The 15,464-nt window shown below is 47.8% G+C and overlaps 1 protein-coding gene across 4 annotated transcripts in view; it reads right to left on the minus strand.

The window, feature by feature from the left end:
* The window catches only part of EXD3 (exonuclease 3'-5' domain containing 3), a 309,435-nt gene that overhangs the window by 285,512 nt on the left and 8,459 nt on the right, over window positions 1–15,464 (minus strand). The window lies entirely within an intron of this gene.

The raw sequence follows: 15,464 nt of genomic DNA on the forward strand, positions 1-15,464 counted from the left end.
CTTAATCTGGATGGATATTTCCTTGATGGAAATTGCAGACTGAATTACTTGAGAAAATTTCTTCATAAGCATTTCCTCCATTTCTGAAACGTGTATGTTTTCCATACCCGGATGTGGCTTTGCCATTCTCATTAAAATCTCTGCAAATCAGGCCAAGTTGAGAGCCCCAGAAAAACCTTCATTTGCAAACACTCATTGAAGAACAGCTAGAAGGCCAAACTTAAAATTCTTGGAGAGTCTTAAATTTCTCTTGCAGCCACAACTATTGCTGTCACAAAGTACTACTGAACAGATTTCCTTTATCCCAGTTCTGCAGTGTGTGCCAAAATGCCCAGATGCAGGATCAGATACTGACCATGGGATGATGTTTGAAGGTCATTCCTGTCCTCATTAGCTACCACAGAACATTGCTGCACTCTTAACATAAAACCTGAACACAGGCCAGGGCAGGGAATCTAAATCCTTGCTCCTTCTGCACTCTGTTCTCTTGGATTATTGACCAGCAGGTCCTCAGTTCCCACCTAAAGGTCAACCTCAGCCAAGGGATGGCAGATCACACATCATCCAAGTCCCTTCCTCTGTGGCACAAAGCAGCCCTGTACCAGCACCTTTTCTGCAGAATCTGGCACACCAACATGGCCAGTGTTCTCATCCCATTGCTAACAAACTCTGCTTTTAGTAGCACTTCCTTTGAGGAGATTCTTCCAAGTAACCCATTCCCTTACTCCAAAGCATCTCTGATTCAGTTGGGCACTCTGTGCTGCTTCCCACAAAGGAAGTGCCAAAAATAATAATCTCCAAAACCAACTTGAACTCTCATCCAAGTTCTTTCTCATTTTGATGACCATCTTCTGGTTTCACCTCTGAGTTCAACCTAAACAGTCACATGTGACCCTGACACACTGTCGTCCAGCACCACCCACACCCATGAGATCCTCTGGAGCATCCCTGTGCCTCAGTGTCACAACTCATAGTTTTGTTAAGGTGGGAAAACACCTTTAAGCCTGTTCCAATGCTTGACAACCCTTCACATGAAAAGCTTTTTCCTAATACCCAACATAAACCTCCCCTGGTGCAACCTGAGTTTCCTCTTGTCCAGTCACTTGTTACCTGGGAGAAGAGACTGACCCCCACCCAGCCCCAGCCTCTTTTCAGGGAGTTGTGGAGAGCAACAAGAGACAAGCAAAGCCTGGTCTCCATCCTACTTTCTGTACTTCACACAGCCACACTAAAGAGGTGATGGTCAACTTTGGCCAGGAATGATTAACAGGGTCCTGGAGCACCTCAAGTCTCTTCCCACACTCTGCAGGATTCTAGAACTGATTTCTTCTTGTACACAAAGGCCACAGACTTTGCCTCAATGCTGGGTTCTTCTGACCTCATCCCACCGTTCCTGTTTCATTCAGTTCCACCAGTGATGGAAAAGCTGGGAACTGGAAAGCAGACAAAAGTAGATCCACCCAATTTTCATTCCCAAATCAGCACGTCTTCACACAGAAGACAAGGAGTGAACATCCTCCGTGTCAGAACTGCCATTAACTCTTCCTGCAGTGATAAATGGTTCACTTTCACAGACAGAATCAAAACAGGAGGCAGAGTTTTACCTGCCCATGGGAAAAGGTGGGGGCCATGGGCTGACTCAGGAGACAGAGGTTGCTACTCCTTTCTGTCACTTACCCTTTCACCATCACTTTTATCTATCTTGAGTTTGCAAGAGACTAAATCAACATAAAGCACACGTCCTCAAACCTGGCTTCTTCAGCTTCAAGTGTGAAATAAAAACCTTCCATGAGCAGCCCATCTGTGCAAGGCAGCCCATAAAAGATGGAGCTGACACAGATGGGACATATCACAAGCTCCCTCATGTCATATCAACACACCAGCTCTGCAAATCTGCCCTAAATAAACCAAAATTGACAACACATTCTGTCTGAGGCTGGCAGGGCTGTGTAAGCCTAGCATGTACTTGGCAGGCTGTGGATTCTTCTCTCCCCTTTTAACAAAAAACTCACTCAGAAATGGAAAACTTGTGAGCATTCAAGGCTTGTGCTGTGCTCAAATGTCTGCAGGACTGTATTCAGCAAAGTCTCCTGGAGGGATCAGCTAATTGGCCTTCAAATTCATAGGCATGAAGCTGTAGGTTGCTTAAAAACTAGCAGGACATGAATGGCTTTACAATCCACAGCAGGGACAAACACTGGTCTGGAACATTTTCTAGTTCCATTAACTCTTTACCAACACATAAAAATAACACTTTAAAGATGTTTATTTTTACAAGTTACATTAGGTGAAGAATACAGCTGAACAATATGGCTGAACACATATGGAAATGCTTAAGCAGCAGCTCTATTTTCCATCCAAGAAATCTGTAGACAAACACAATAAACTGAAGTTACACACATGACAACTCAATGTACTACACAAAAAAAAAAGACAAAAAAGCGCGTTTTCATAAAAACCAAACTTTAGGTCTTTTGTATAAGGAGCATCTGAGAGAGAGGGGAGTAGCTGGAACAGGCAAGCACAGAAATAGCAAAACACAATTCAAGAGAATAAGGCATCAAAGGTGAGCATTGCCAAGTCTGATCACACCTTGACAGTGCACAGTGGTCAGGGCCAGTGCCCAGAACTGGGCTGCTCTATCCCCAGAACATTCCCTGACTCCACAACAACCTGCAGTTTAAGGTTTCCAAATGTCAGGTCTCCTGTATCAGCATGGAATAGATTTTGTCCATCTTTCTTCCAGGAATGTATCCAACCATTTTCCTGAAAACTCTCAGCACCAGAGTCTCCTTGCACCAGCTGCCACGTGTACTCAGCAGGCACAGCAGAGTTTCCTTCCTGCTTTCATTTGATGGCCCCACATTTTGCTCAGGAATTAAAAGGAAATGGGGACTGACAGCTTATCTTCTGTCCCAGCCCCTTTCTTCAGGCCCAGATGTTCTGCATTTGCAAAAGGTTCCAGAATCTGCTCTGGGGAGGCAGTACCTGCTTCAGCCACAGCTTTCTCCCATGTTATTACTGCACATTTACTGATGCAAAGTTTAACCTGCTCGTTGGTTTATTTTCCAGTCACAAGGGACCACAAAGTAGGTACTTCTGCAGCTCTAGAGCTGACTATGCCAAAGTGCACTGATCTCCTGACACTCCCCTGTCACTCATGGGAACCATTTTCCATTGTAACAACCATCACTGTTTCACAGTCTCACCTTTTAACCCCTCACTGGTTTACTGGAGAACACTCTCTTATGCCCAGGAAGATCAGCTACATTGAGATGCTGTGACCAAGGATCATGTCAGAAGCTGTTTGAAAATCTGAGGATACCACACCCACAGGAACACTCCAACCAGATGTTTGCCCTTGGAGATTCCTCAAGAGCAACTTCCTTTTACAAGAGACACGCTGACTCCTCCACACTCACATAAAATCATGTGCCAGCTAATTCTAATCTATATTATTCTTTTGACAATGCTGCACAACACAAAGCCAGATTTCTGTGGGCTGCTCCCCGAGCTCCCTGGAACTCTCTTTCAAGCTGGCATCACATCAACCCTGCCTGTTCTCTAACAGGAGTGAGGAGGTTTCAACTGAAAGGCTGCACACAGGTGAGATGAGTGTTAATTATTCAACAGTTTCTCTCTTGAATCATAGAATCACAGACTGTTAAGGGTTGGAAGGGACCTCAAAGATCATCTAGTTCCAACCCTCCTGCCATGGAAGGACAGCTTCTGCTAGACCAGGTGGCTCAAGGCCTTGTCCAACCTGGTGTTGAACACTGCCAGGGTTGGGCATCCACAACCTCCCTGGGCAACCTGTTCCTGTGTCTCACCACCCTCACAGTAAAGAATTCTTCCTAATATCTAACCTAAATTTCCCCTCTTTCAGTTTGTACCCATTACTCCTTGTCCCATCACTACAGTTCCTGATGAAGAGCCCCTCTCCAGCTTCCCTGGAGGCTCCTTCAGACACTGGAAGGTTCCTAATCCCCCCTGGGCTCTGACATCCTGCTCCCTGCAGGCAGGTATTGCTCAAGGCATTCTTAAATTCTTCCATTAATAGTTGGGTTTGACATGGGTTCTGGCAGGGAAACCAGGAGTGTAGATTCCTCAGAAACTCAATGTTTCTTTCTGCTCCATCTTCTTCAAGTGATTTTTCACACCCTGGTATTCGAGGGTTTTTGCAAACTTTAAGACAAGCTACTGGGTGGTCCTGTGGTGTGAAGGAGAGCACTCTGGACTCTGAATCCCAAGGACCTGAGTTCAAGTCTCAGTGGGGACTGTGCCCTGGCAGTTCAATGCCTCCCTGCCATCCGATCCCGTCAGATCTCAGATGCTCAGCAGGGTCAGCCCCAGTCAGTACCGGGTGCTGTGACAGTCCCGAGGACTTCACTGTCACTGTCCAAGCTCTCTCGGCCATGGCAGAAGGACCTCAGGACTTAAACAGTGGGGCCAGTTCTGCACACGCTGTGCCTTACCTAAAAAATCCACTGTGCAGGCTGGAAGGGCACACCCACGTGGGGAGAGCCCTGCCCAAATCTTCTTCCATGAAGTCTGTCCATACATACAGACAGACAAGCTTCTTATTCCCAACATATCTGGAAAAGAAATGTTACTTTTTATACTTTCTGAAAGCTGTTCCTCCAAGTTTTTGTCCTTTGAAAGTGTTTGTTCTTTTCTATCTTTCTTGCTTGGTCATGACTTCAGCTTTTGGAAGGATGCTCTGCCTCTGCTGCCTCACAGCAGAACTCTCCTCTCTCACACAGCCTTTGACCAAGTCAGGGCACTTCCTCTGCAGCACAGTGCCTTTAAATCTGCTTCAACTACCTACAAACATGTCACCCTTGGCACTGCTCCTTGCAGTTTCTTTAAAACCTGCTGCCTCACTCTGATGTACCTGCCCTTTGGAAGTCAAGGGATTTGGCTTCACTGAAGTTTCTGGTTTGGGTTACTCTGCGGGAACTGTAAGTGCATTTGTGGTCACACTGACAGAGCAATTCTGTACCAAGTTCTGCACAATTCCCAGGAGAAAGTCAAAAGTATCTTCCCCTCTCTGGATTCCTTCACCAGATGTTTCCCAAGGATGTCATTCTTGGACTGGGGTGCCAGTTTTCTCCCACCGTGTCTCCTACGTTAACACTCCATACTCAGTACTGTGTTCTATACTTTTCCAATCTATAAAGTCACAAGAATTTCTAAACTGAAGGATTCTGTTATTAATAGTTATTTTCCTGGTGTGACATTTAGCTTTACCACACCACACTATTTCCCCTGTGGGCATGAACCACTCTCTTTTGTTGGTGTTTTTTTTTTGTAAGCTTTAACTCAGTACCCAGATTTCCCAACTGGAGTTTTCCTTCCACCAACTTTCTTACAGCCATGTTTAAGTCTCATAAACTCCCCAGGTCATCCACCTTATTTCTTAAGATTCCAGAGTCTGTCTAGAAACAGACACAATTGGTCCAATTTGCTTCCTCTTTTCATGTTCTGCCAGTGCCAATGTAAGGGGAGAACCTGTGTGTTGTACGTGAGAATTCTCAGTAGCAAAGCAAACACTGTGGGTTTGTCTCAGAGAGAAACCAACAGCTCTGTTCAAGAGCAGCTGCAAAGTGTTGCTTGATCAATTATCTAATAAACTCATGCATCAAGCACTTTAGTTTCTTCTGGACTTCCACAGTTCTGCTATTATTTGCCAAAAACAGAAGAAAAAACTCCCAGCAAGAATATTTCCCACTAGTCACGACAGATGAGCGACTAAACCTCCACTAACCAGGACAGCAACCCCAGTGGATGGAGGGAAACCTGTGTCTTCATTCTGGGGGTAACCAGTATCCATTGGGAAACTCTGGAATGTTTCTGTATTTATTATAATGTCAATGTGCCTGAGAACAGACCTGATTGGCAATGCTTCTGAAGTCTCCTCAGAGGAAAAGAAAGCAAGAAGATCCAATTTATCCTACAGAGCTGGATGGAAGCCTCGAGGGGCAGAAAGCCACAGAAATCCCTGCAGAGGGGCTGCATCTGTTGGACTGAATAACTTATTTGGACACTGAGAAGGAGAAGAGCCCATGCAGTTACAAACTCCTGTTGCATTTTGTTTCCTGTCACCCCAAACATGACACGTGACAACCTGCCACCTGAAAGGCAGGTGTTTCAGCTTATTTCCTAATTTATCATGTTGAATTCTCTTTCTACAGAAAATGTGGAAGTTAATTACACTTCAGGAAAGGTTATTCATATTTAGCTCTTATTCATCATGTAAGTACAGAACAATTGTTTGCATTGCTGCTGTTATCATTAATAAATGCATAAACATCCAGAAGGATGAATCCACAGGACAGACACAGTTCTGCTCATACTAAGAAATTAAAAATAATTGCTCTCTTTGGAAGTCCAGAAACAAATTCATCACTGAACCAAACTTTTTCTTTAGAACCTCAAAGAAAAGCAAGAAGTGACAGGACCTTGCAAGAGGTTTATTTTCACTGCTCACTGAAAAATAACTATGACAGTTATTTAACCCCCTTCCTGTTGGTGTTGATGCTGATCATGTTTGACACCTCAAATCACCATGTCAGTAAGAAAATAAGCTATAACTGAAAGCTTCTCATGAATTTTGCTTTTCAAACCCTGTTGTGTGAATAACTCTGCCTTTTCCTGAAGTGTGAAATGAGCAAGGGAAAGAAATTGCTGAGGCTCTGAATGCTGCCCAGGATGGTACAGCCCACACGTTCAGGTCAAAGACTAAACCCTCACAGAAGAAAAGGCAAAGTTAGTGAAGAGAAAAAAAGCATCAGCCCTAATTCTGCACACACTGATTAAACGTGTCAGGTGACTGTACAGAGGAGAGGGTATGAAATGGCATTTAGACATCAATCAGTATTTCAGTGCTACTTCAGTGTCCCTCCAGCTGAGCTCCCATTTCCCTGCCTCTGCTCCTGAAGCTGCTGAGGCAAACACCTCATTAGCACACTGGATTTTCAAATGTCATGAATAAGAACTCTCAAGCAAAAACTACTACCTGCTCCTTTACATCACCACCAGAGAAGCCACAGAACCTGCCAGGCAGTTGTTCAGCATTGACTCAGCACCAGGAGGAGAACTTTGGGCCTGCAGTTACACCTTTTTTAGGGTTTGAGAGTACAATACCCAGCCACGAGCACACAGAAGGCAGGATCCCAACGAGCCAGACCCATAACTTTCTATGGCCCCTGGTACTCAGAGCAGTAACAGTAATCCTGGGATGGACTTTCCATCTCAGCTCTGAGCCAGGGGCTGCAGGGACAGAGCGTGACCCACCCCACACACACAGCCCAGAGCTCTCCTGACCAGGACTGGAGCTCACACCATCACTTACCAAGGATCATCAGATCTACCAGTAGGGTAACAACTACCAAAGGCAGCAAATTAACATCAAAACAGAACAACGTCCAAGACACCGTGAGAACAGGTCTGAGGGAGAGGGAAAATGTTTGACATCATCTTCCAGAGTAAACTGAAGGAATTCCCGACGCTCGGGACAATATGGCCCAAGGGAGACGGTAATGGGAGAGAAATAAATTCTTTCACCTCTGGGTTGAAATCCAAGTCAGGCTGGTAGTAGCCAAGAACCATTAGCTGAACATCTGTGAGCTGTTTGGCAGCCCATGTGAAGTGAGTTATGTTGCTCCGTGTCCGCAGCCCAGGCCCACTAATTGGCACCACGTTGGCAATCCAAACACAGAGGTTAAGGGCTGAGCACACAGCAGGCACCAACTACGAGATTAGGCAGCTTCAGTTTTGAGGACATATGTGATAAATTAGACATTTGGTGTATGTAACTCCATTTAATTGCCCTGCCATCCTGTTCTGCCCTCAGAGTAAAACCATAAATCCAGGCAGACCAGCAAACTGTCAGCATCCCTTGTTCAGCTCACAGTTCCTGAAGGAGTAAGACATGTGATTAAGTCCACCATTAATCAAAGCAATTTTAGGTTTATGCTGCATTTTGTTTAAGTATGAGCTAAAGTGTTTGGATAGTAGGTACCAATATCCATAAAAACAGTATCTTTCTCTTAACTCCAGTTTTTAACACAAAAATGCAACATTTACCCAAAAGGCAGTAATGATATAGTCTTATAAATACCAAATAACAAGGTCTTTTCTCTTTTCTTCTGCAGCTTCCCAACAAAGAGTGCACAGCACCAAAGCTGAGCCAAGAACAAGACTCACCAACTTTTAGAGAATTATACTTTGTGCTGCCTCATGGTAAAAAAATGTTTCTGTCTGAGGACAAAGAACCCAAAATAGATTTTCATATATATCAATAAAGGAAAAATGATTTTTCATGTCAACTGAATGTGGCAGGATAAAAAAAGTCTAAACTATGAAACTTTTGTTACAGTTTAGAAACTGCTCCTGATGTTTACCCATCGGTTTAAAGAACTGCTTATGATGGGAACGTGATGAAAGCTGTTGGGCATGAGGGGAGACAGAAATGAAGCCAAAAGAAGCCTCTTTGCCAGAACTCTACGAGAAAACAGAATCAATTAATTTGGGAGGTACCACTGGAGGTTTCCAATACAATCAGCTGATCAAGGTATGGCCAACTTCAAAGTGGGATGAGATTGCCTGAGGATATTTTAGATGAAACACAACCCAGTGCAGTGCCCTGCAAAATCCACCTATAAACAAATAGTTCTTGCAAGCCAAATCCTCCCTTCATTTACCACTGCTCTGGAAATGATTCAGTTCCAAGCGGTTTGGAGAAGCAATACGGCCAACGACCACCAAGAACAGCGAGACACTGAAAAGCAAACAAAGCTAATCCAAGCATTCATTAAGACCAAGGTTAGGAACTTCAGAATGCAGAGCTGAGGACAGGAGACTGCCTGAGAGAGCTTGGAAAGTCCAACACTCACTAGATCCATGTTTTGTATGTTTTATCTCCCACTGGAAAGGTATGCTCAGTCTGTGAGAAAAAGGCAGCAGTGACATCAGGCCAGTGAGCATGAAAGCAAACCCAGCCCCCTGCAGGTCTGCCATTGCTCAGCCACGCTCACAGGGCTGGGCTTTGCCTTCTTGTGCATGGAACACTTGCACAGTTACCATCCAGGGGGTTCATGGTCTGCCAGCTGCCTCACACACAGACAGCCTCACACACTGCCCCAGCACTACCTGCCTGCCTGCCCTCTGCCTGCCTGCCCTGCCCTCTGCCAGCACTGCCTGCCCTGCCCTCTGCCTGCCTGCCCTGCCCTCTGCCTGCCTGCCCTGCCCTGCCTGCCCTCTGCCTGCCTGCCCTGCCCTCTGCCAGCCCTCTGCCTGCCTGCCCTGCCCTCTGCCTGCACTGCCTGCCCTGCCCTCTGCCAGCACTGCCTGCACTGCCCTGCCCTCTGCCTGCACTGTCTGCCTGCCTGCCCTGCGCCTGCCTGCCCTGCCCTCTGCCTGCCTGCCTGCCCTGCCCTCTGCCAGCACTGCCTGCCCTGCCCTCTGCCTGCCTGCCCTGCCCTCTGCCTGCCTGCCCTGCCCTGCCTGCCCTCTGCCTGCCTGCCCTGCCCTCTGCCAGTACTGCCTGCCCTGCCCTCTGCCAGCCCTCTGCCTGCCTGCCCTGCCCTCTGCCTGCACTGCCTGCCCTGCCCTCTGCCAGCACTGCCTGCACTGCCCTGCCCTCTGCCTGCACTGTCTGCCTGCCTGCCCTGCGCCTGCCTGCCCTGCCCTCTGCCTGCCTGCCTGCCCTGCCCTCTGCCTGCCTGCCTGCCCTGCCCTCTGCCAGCACTGCCTGCCCTGCCCTCTGCCTGCACTGCCTGCCCTGCCCTCTGCCAGCACTGCCTGCCCTGCCCTCTGCCTGCCTGCCCTGCCTGCCCTCTGCCTGCCCTGCCTGCCCTCTGCCAGCACTGCCTGCCCTGCCTGCCTGGCCTGCCCTGCCCTCTGCCTGCACTGCCTGCCCTGCCCTGCCCTCTGCCTGCCTGCCCTGCCCTCTGCCTGCCCTGCTCTGCCCTCTGCCTGCACTGCCTGCCCTCTGCCTGCATGCCCTGCCCTGCCTGCCCTGCCCTGCCCTCTGCCTGCCTGCCCTGCCCTCTGCCTGCACTGCCTGCCCTGCCCTGCCCTCTGCCTGCACTGCCTGCCCTGCCCTCTGCTTCCCTGCCTGCTCTGCCCTGCCCTGCCCTGCCCTCTGCCTGCACTGCCTGCCCTGCCCTCTGCCTGCCCTGCCCTGCCCTGCCCTGCCCTCTGCCTGCACTGCCTGCCTGGCCGCTGACAAAGCCAGGCCAGTCTGACTTCTACAAAGAGGTGCTGCCAGTTCCCAGCATCTGCACACACTGTCAAAGATTCTGTCTTCTTTTTGTTTTCTTTCATTCCCCCCTCTGCTCTACCCTTGTGAGACCCCACCTGCAGTGCTGTGTCCAGCTCTGGGGTCCCAGCACAGGAAGGACATGGAGCTGCTGGAACAAGTTCAGAAGAGGGCAAAGATGCTCCAGGACTGGAGCCCCTCTGCCCTGGAGCCAGGCTGGGAGAGCTGGGGGTGTGCACCTGGAGAAAAGAAGGCTCCAGGGAGACCTGAGAGTCCCTTCCAGAGCCTAAAGGGGGCTTGAAAAAAGGAGGAAGAGGGACTTTTTATAGGCAGATAGGGACAGGACAAGAGGGAATGGCTTCCCACTGCCAGAGGGCACAGCTAGATGGGATACTGGGAGGGAAATCTTTCCCTGTGAGGGTGGTGAGGCCCTGGCACAGGTTGGGCAGAGAAGCTGTGGCTGCCCCATCCCTGGAAGTGTTCAAGCCCAGGCTGGACAGGGCTTGGAGCAACCTGGGCTGGTGGAAGGTGTCCCTGCCATGGCAGGGAGTGGGACTGGGTGAGTTTTAAAGTCCCTTCCAACCCAGACCATTCTGGGATTTTGTGACTGAAGAGCTTGGTGGATCAGGGGATTTGCCTGACAGGGTGAGGCTCCTCCCCAGAACTCCAATATCCCTGCATCTGCCTCAGGCAGCAGGACACAGCCTTGTTTCTCCCATTACTGCATAAGTCTTTAAGATCAATCTTTCTTTACTGTCTTCTCTAACTCTGAGAAGTAGAATAGGATCATGCCACATTTTTAAAATGCCAGACAAATTCCTTCTGTTTGAAGACATGTTATTAGAAGCTTCTTTTAAAAATCACACCACTGCAAATAATTATATTGACACTTGAGGTGGGAACTGCTGTGCTGACATCTGAAAGAGAATTAAAGGAGACTGTGACGACTGGCAGGAGTCCAGCACAAGCTGGAGGAGCCCAGGCTGGCACCAAAGACATCGACAGTGCAACTGCTCTGCCCTTGGCTGCATCAGCCACCCGAGCTGCCAGTCCAGGAGGTGCTGAGGTAACTCTTCAGCACTAATTCCTGAGGCTGCAGGAGTCAGTTCTGTGAAAAGGGCCAAAACCAGACAATAATCCCATGATGTAGTGAGCTGCTTTATTGAGCAGCTGTCACATGCACTTCTGAACTCTCATGCAGGTATCAAGTAAGCACTTATACTCAAAATAAATGTTTTCTCACAAAACCAAGTATAGAAAAAATACCAAACTCATGAGTTTCCTGAGAGTAATTCCTCTCCATTTAGAAAACAGGAGGGGTCCAAGAAAGAACTCCTTCTCTGCAGGGGAGGAAGGCAGGAAGGAAGGAAATGTGAATTACATACACCTCTGGATAAGCTCTCCTTAAAAAAAAAAAAGGAAGGAAATTAGAGTTAACTAAAAAGAGCATGTTTAGCATCACTGCACAAGCTGGGGGGAAAGCCTTGGAGATCCTGGCTGAGGATAATGCTGCCTCCTCCTGTCAGGGCTGCACTCCCACAGTCACTGCACCGGGACAGGGCAAGGGGCCATTTGCACCCTTGGAGAAGCAGCACCACTTGGAAGGCACTTACAAATCAGAGGCACCATCAGATGGTCACCTCTCCCTATGTCATTCCATGTGTCTTTGTAATAGGGCTGTGAAATAACATGTGTTTTCACTTTTTTATTATTATTATTATTATTAAAAAAGGATAACTCATAACTGAGCAGAGACAAAGGCTCTGTTGATACAACAACATGTGGATTAAATCTGAAAGGAGAAAGAAGGCTGTTCTAGTAAACTGACAATCCTGCTCAGAGGGCCTGTATCTAAATTAGTGTAATAAATCATGAGGAAAGATTTCTCTTTGGCTGAAAAAACCATTTATTTAGGCATGGAACAAGAGCATTTTAAAATCACTCTGGACACTGTACACCAAAGACTTTCTTTGCTTTTGTTCTTTTTTTGTTTTCTTTTGTGTTTTAAGCGTATCCCCAAAATTTTGCATTTGCTTTACTTAAAAATATTTACTTTCTGGCGCTTAAACCTCTGACAAGTCAGCCAGACAGCACCACTGGGCTCTCAGCTAAACTGGTCCTACTATAATAAGAGAAAAAAAGAAAGGAAAAAAAGGTGTTTGCTCCATTACATCATCACATCAGGCTGAAGACTGCCCTAAATTTAAGCTTTCCCCATTATGCTCCTCTCCTGTGTTTTTATAAACACAGTTGTACTTCTCCCCTTACCCTCTATTAGAGTGGCTTTTTCACTCTTTTTTAAGCAGGAAATGCTGTGCAGGTATTGCTGCCTGCTCCCTCACACAGCAATCTGGCCCAGCACAGTGACCTGTCCTGTGAGAATGTCAGTCTCGGGGTAGGGGAACAGCAGGGAGGGGCTCAGGAAACCTCAGTGACACCACCAGCCTCAAACAACTGCCCAGAACCAGCACTGGGCCCCCAGATCCCCATGGGTCTGCCCTGCTGAGGGGAAAACCAGGACTTGGCAGGAGTTTTTAAGTACAACACTGACTGTAACTACAGATGGGACCAAAAACTGCAACCATCTTCTTCAATAAACACCAGGTTGTACCTGGGACTGATTTCAGAGCTAGAGCAGAGATGGCACCAGCAGCCAATCCCCTTTAGTACACCATGCCACGGGGATGGCATTGCCTAACCCAGGCAAACCTGTCACCAGCTGGTCTTCAAACAGTGACAAAGACCAACACATCAGCCATCACCAGATGAAACTTTCAGTTCCACAGAAATGTTCTGTGAGAAGATATTTCTAGGAGATGTTACTCAAAACTGGAGGAAAGTGTTTCATCCAAGGAGGCTGGAGCTTCTCTTTAGCATGTTCTGTGATGGAACTGGCTCCTGGATTGCCAGCATTTTTTAGAACACCCAAACTGTGGTAAGACACGAGAGGAATCTGGATATGTGATGGAGAATAACACCAAGGGGGTGAAGATTTTGCCTGCAGCCTCTGTCATTCAGTGTCAATCCCAGTGTGATGTACAGAAATCACAGGAGTACAAGAAACACTCCTGAAAACCATTAAAAACACAATCCCCAGCCCACAGATGAAGTGCTTTAAGCTCAGTAACTGTTTTTTCTCTGCCAAAGGAGTCCCTGTCCATTCCATTCCACCTTAAAATCCATTTGCCAGCCATACAAATAAAAGGTTCCTCAGAAACTCCAGCTGATGCAGTCACTGGGAAGCCATCCCAGCCTGCCTTCTCTGCTGCCTCATTCCCAACTCCCTGAAACAACCCAGGGGCCACACCACAGCCCTGGGGCAGGTCTGGGCTACTCCCTTTGCCCAGAGCAGCTGTTGCCACCCTCCCAGCAGTGTGGTGGGAGCTGGGAATCACAGGAATGCTGGTATTTATCCCCAGGGCTGGCTTGCCAGGATAACTCTCCCAGACCTGACTGTAAGGGCTGCTCACCCTGTGCCACCAGCTTTCTCCCAGGCTGCAGGAGCCTCCCCACAGCGCTGGTCCCCACACACCTGCAGCCACACATGTGGCCCCACAGCTCAGCTCAGCTCCTGCTGCCTCCTCCTGCACTCTCCAGCTGGGACAAACGCTGGAGAACCCCTGGGCAGGAACATCTCAGCTTTCCTTCTCCTGCGGGCAACACCTCTTTGTCAAAAACTGTTCTAGTGGGACAGGAAGAGAAGGTGCAAGAGGAGATTAAAAACCAGGAGAGGAAAAAGATGGCCTGACCAGCCCTTTTTCTTGTTATTTTGCTTTGATTGAGAGAACAGAGTCTTGTGGCCCACAGAGCTCATGGGAGCCTTGAACAGGGATTCAGGGCTCCAGGCAGTGCTGTCTCCTGGCAGGAGCACAGAACCTGCTCTGACAAACCCCTCTGCTGTCAGTGTTTACTGTCCATACCGCCCAGACAGCAAAGCTGCACTCAGAGCAGAGCAGAGCTCCCTGGCACAGCAGATGTGCCAGTCCCAGGGGAAGGAATCCTTCCCAGGAAGGGGCTGGTCCGTCAGATGGCCATGGCTGTTGTGCCACATCACATGCCCACATTGTGCCTCCTCTCCCACCCTGGAGAGGCCCAAGAGCACAAGGAGAGGGGATGCAGAGCCCAGCCAATACCTGCACTGCTCTGACAGAACGGGGAGTTCAGAGGCTGAGCACAGCCATACCTCAAAGCTGAGGTTTGTGCCCTGCAGGGATGGCTCCAGCCCAGGGAACATGCCTGGGTTCTGCCAAGCCTCCCCGGAGTGGCTGAGTCAGGGCTAATTGCTCAGAAAACCTTTCGGGTCCCACCGGTTTTGTGAAAGCAAAACAAGGTATGTTTGGGCAAAGGTAAGATTATGTTTATGTTTACAGACAACCTGACTCCTGCATATGAAAAATGCTTCTCCTTGGACATAAAACTAAAAACATCAAGAAATCAAAAGTAATGCAAATGCTTTGGCTCTATTTTGCCAGAACAGAAGCACCACCAAAGCAGTTGAGCAATAATCAAGGTCTTAAATTTGACTTCTCTGACTCCTGATTTGTTCAATATTTTATTTTTAAAAATGTCTAAAACACTTCAGATTTCAAAGCACATTTATATACTTGTTTAATTCTTCCAACTTAAAAATCATTATCCTCTTTTATACAGAAGGAAAGTGAAAGGAGACATGACAAGCTATTTGTCAAAGGCACAGACAGCACTGGTGTAAGGGATGGTGTTAAAACCCAAGAGTTTCTGAAGCAACTTAATTTTATAAATAATTTACTTTTCAAAAGATAGAAACAAAAAAAAAATCTGAACTGGATACACCTTTAGGATTAAGAGAGTTTATGGAATAAAATCCATGAGAAAAGCAAGTTACACAAATGAATTAATTCGCATTTGGAAACTGCAGTGAATTCTCCAGCAGACTTGCCGTGTTCCATACACAGCACGAGCATGAACTCAGCCCCCAGCACAGGCAGCCGGGCCGGGGAGCAGAAGTACCCAGGGCAATCCAGCTTCTCCTGCTGCTCTGGGGGGCAAAGCACATTTGCATCAGGACTTTCCCTGGAGAGCTGGTTGGGAATGCGGCTGCTCGGCCTCCCCACGGGTGAGTCCAGAGTGCCCTCTAACGAGGCTGTGGCTGCACTTCACACACACACACGGGAGAGCAGAAAAAACCCAAATGAGTCTTTCCAGAAATTCCTGGTTAAAC

The sequence above is a fragment of the Pithys albifrons genome, chromosome 20 (assembly GCF_047495875.1).
Source record: "Pithys albifrons albifrons isolate INPA30051 chromosome 20, PitAlb_v1, whole genome shotgun sequence".
NCBI classification, from domain to species: Eukaryota; Metazoa; Chordata; class Aves; order Passeriformes; family Thamnophilidae; genus Pithys; species Pithys albifrons.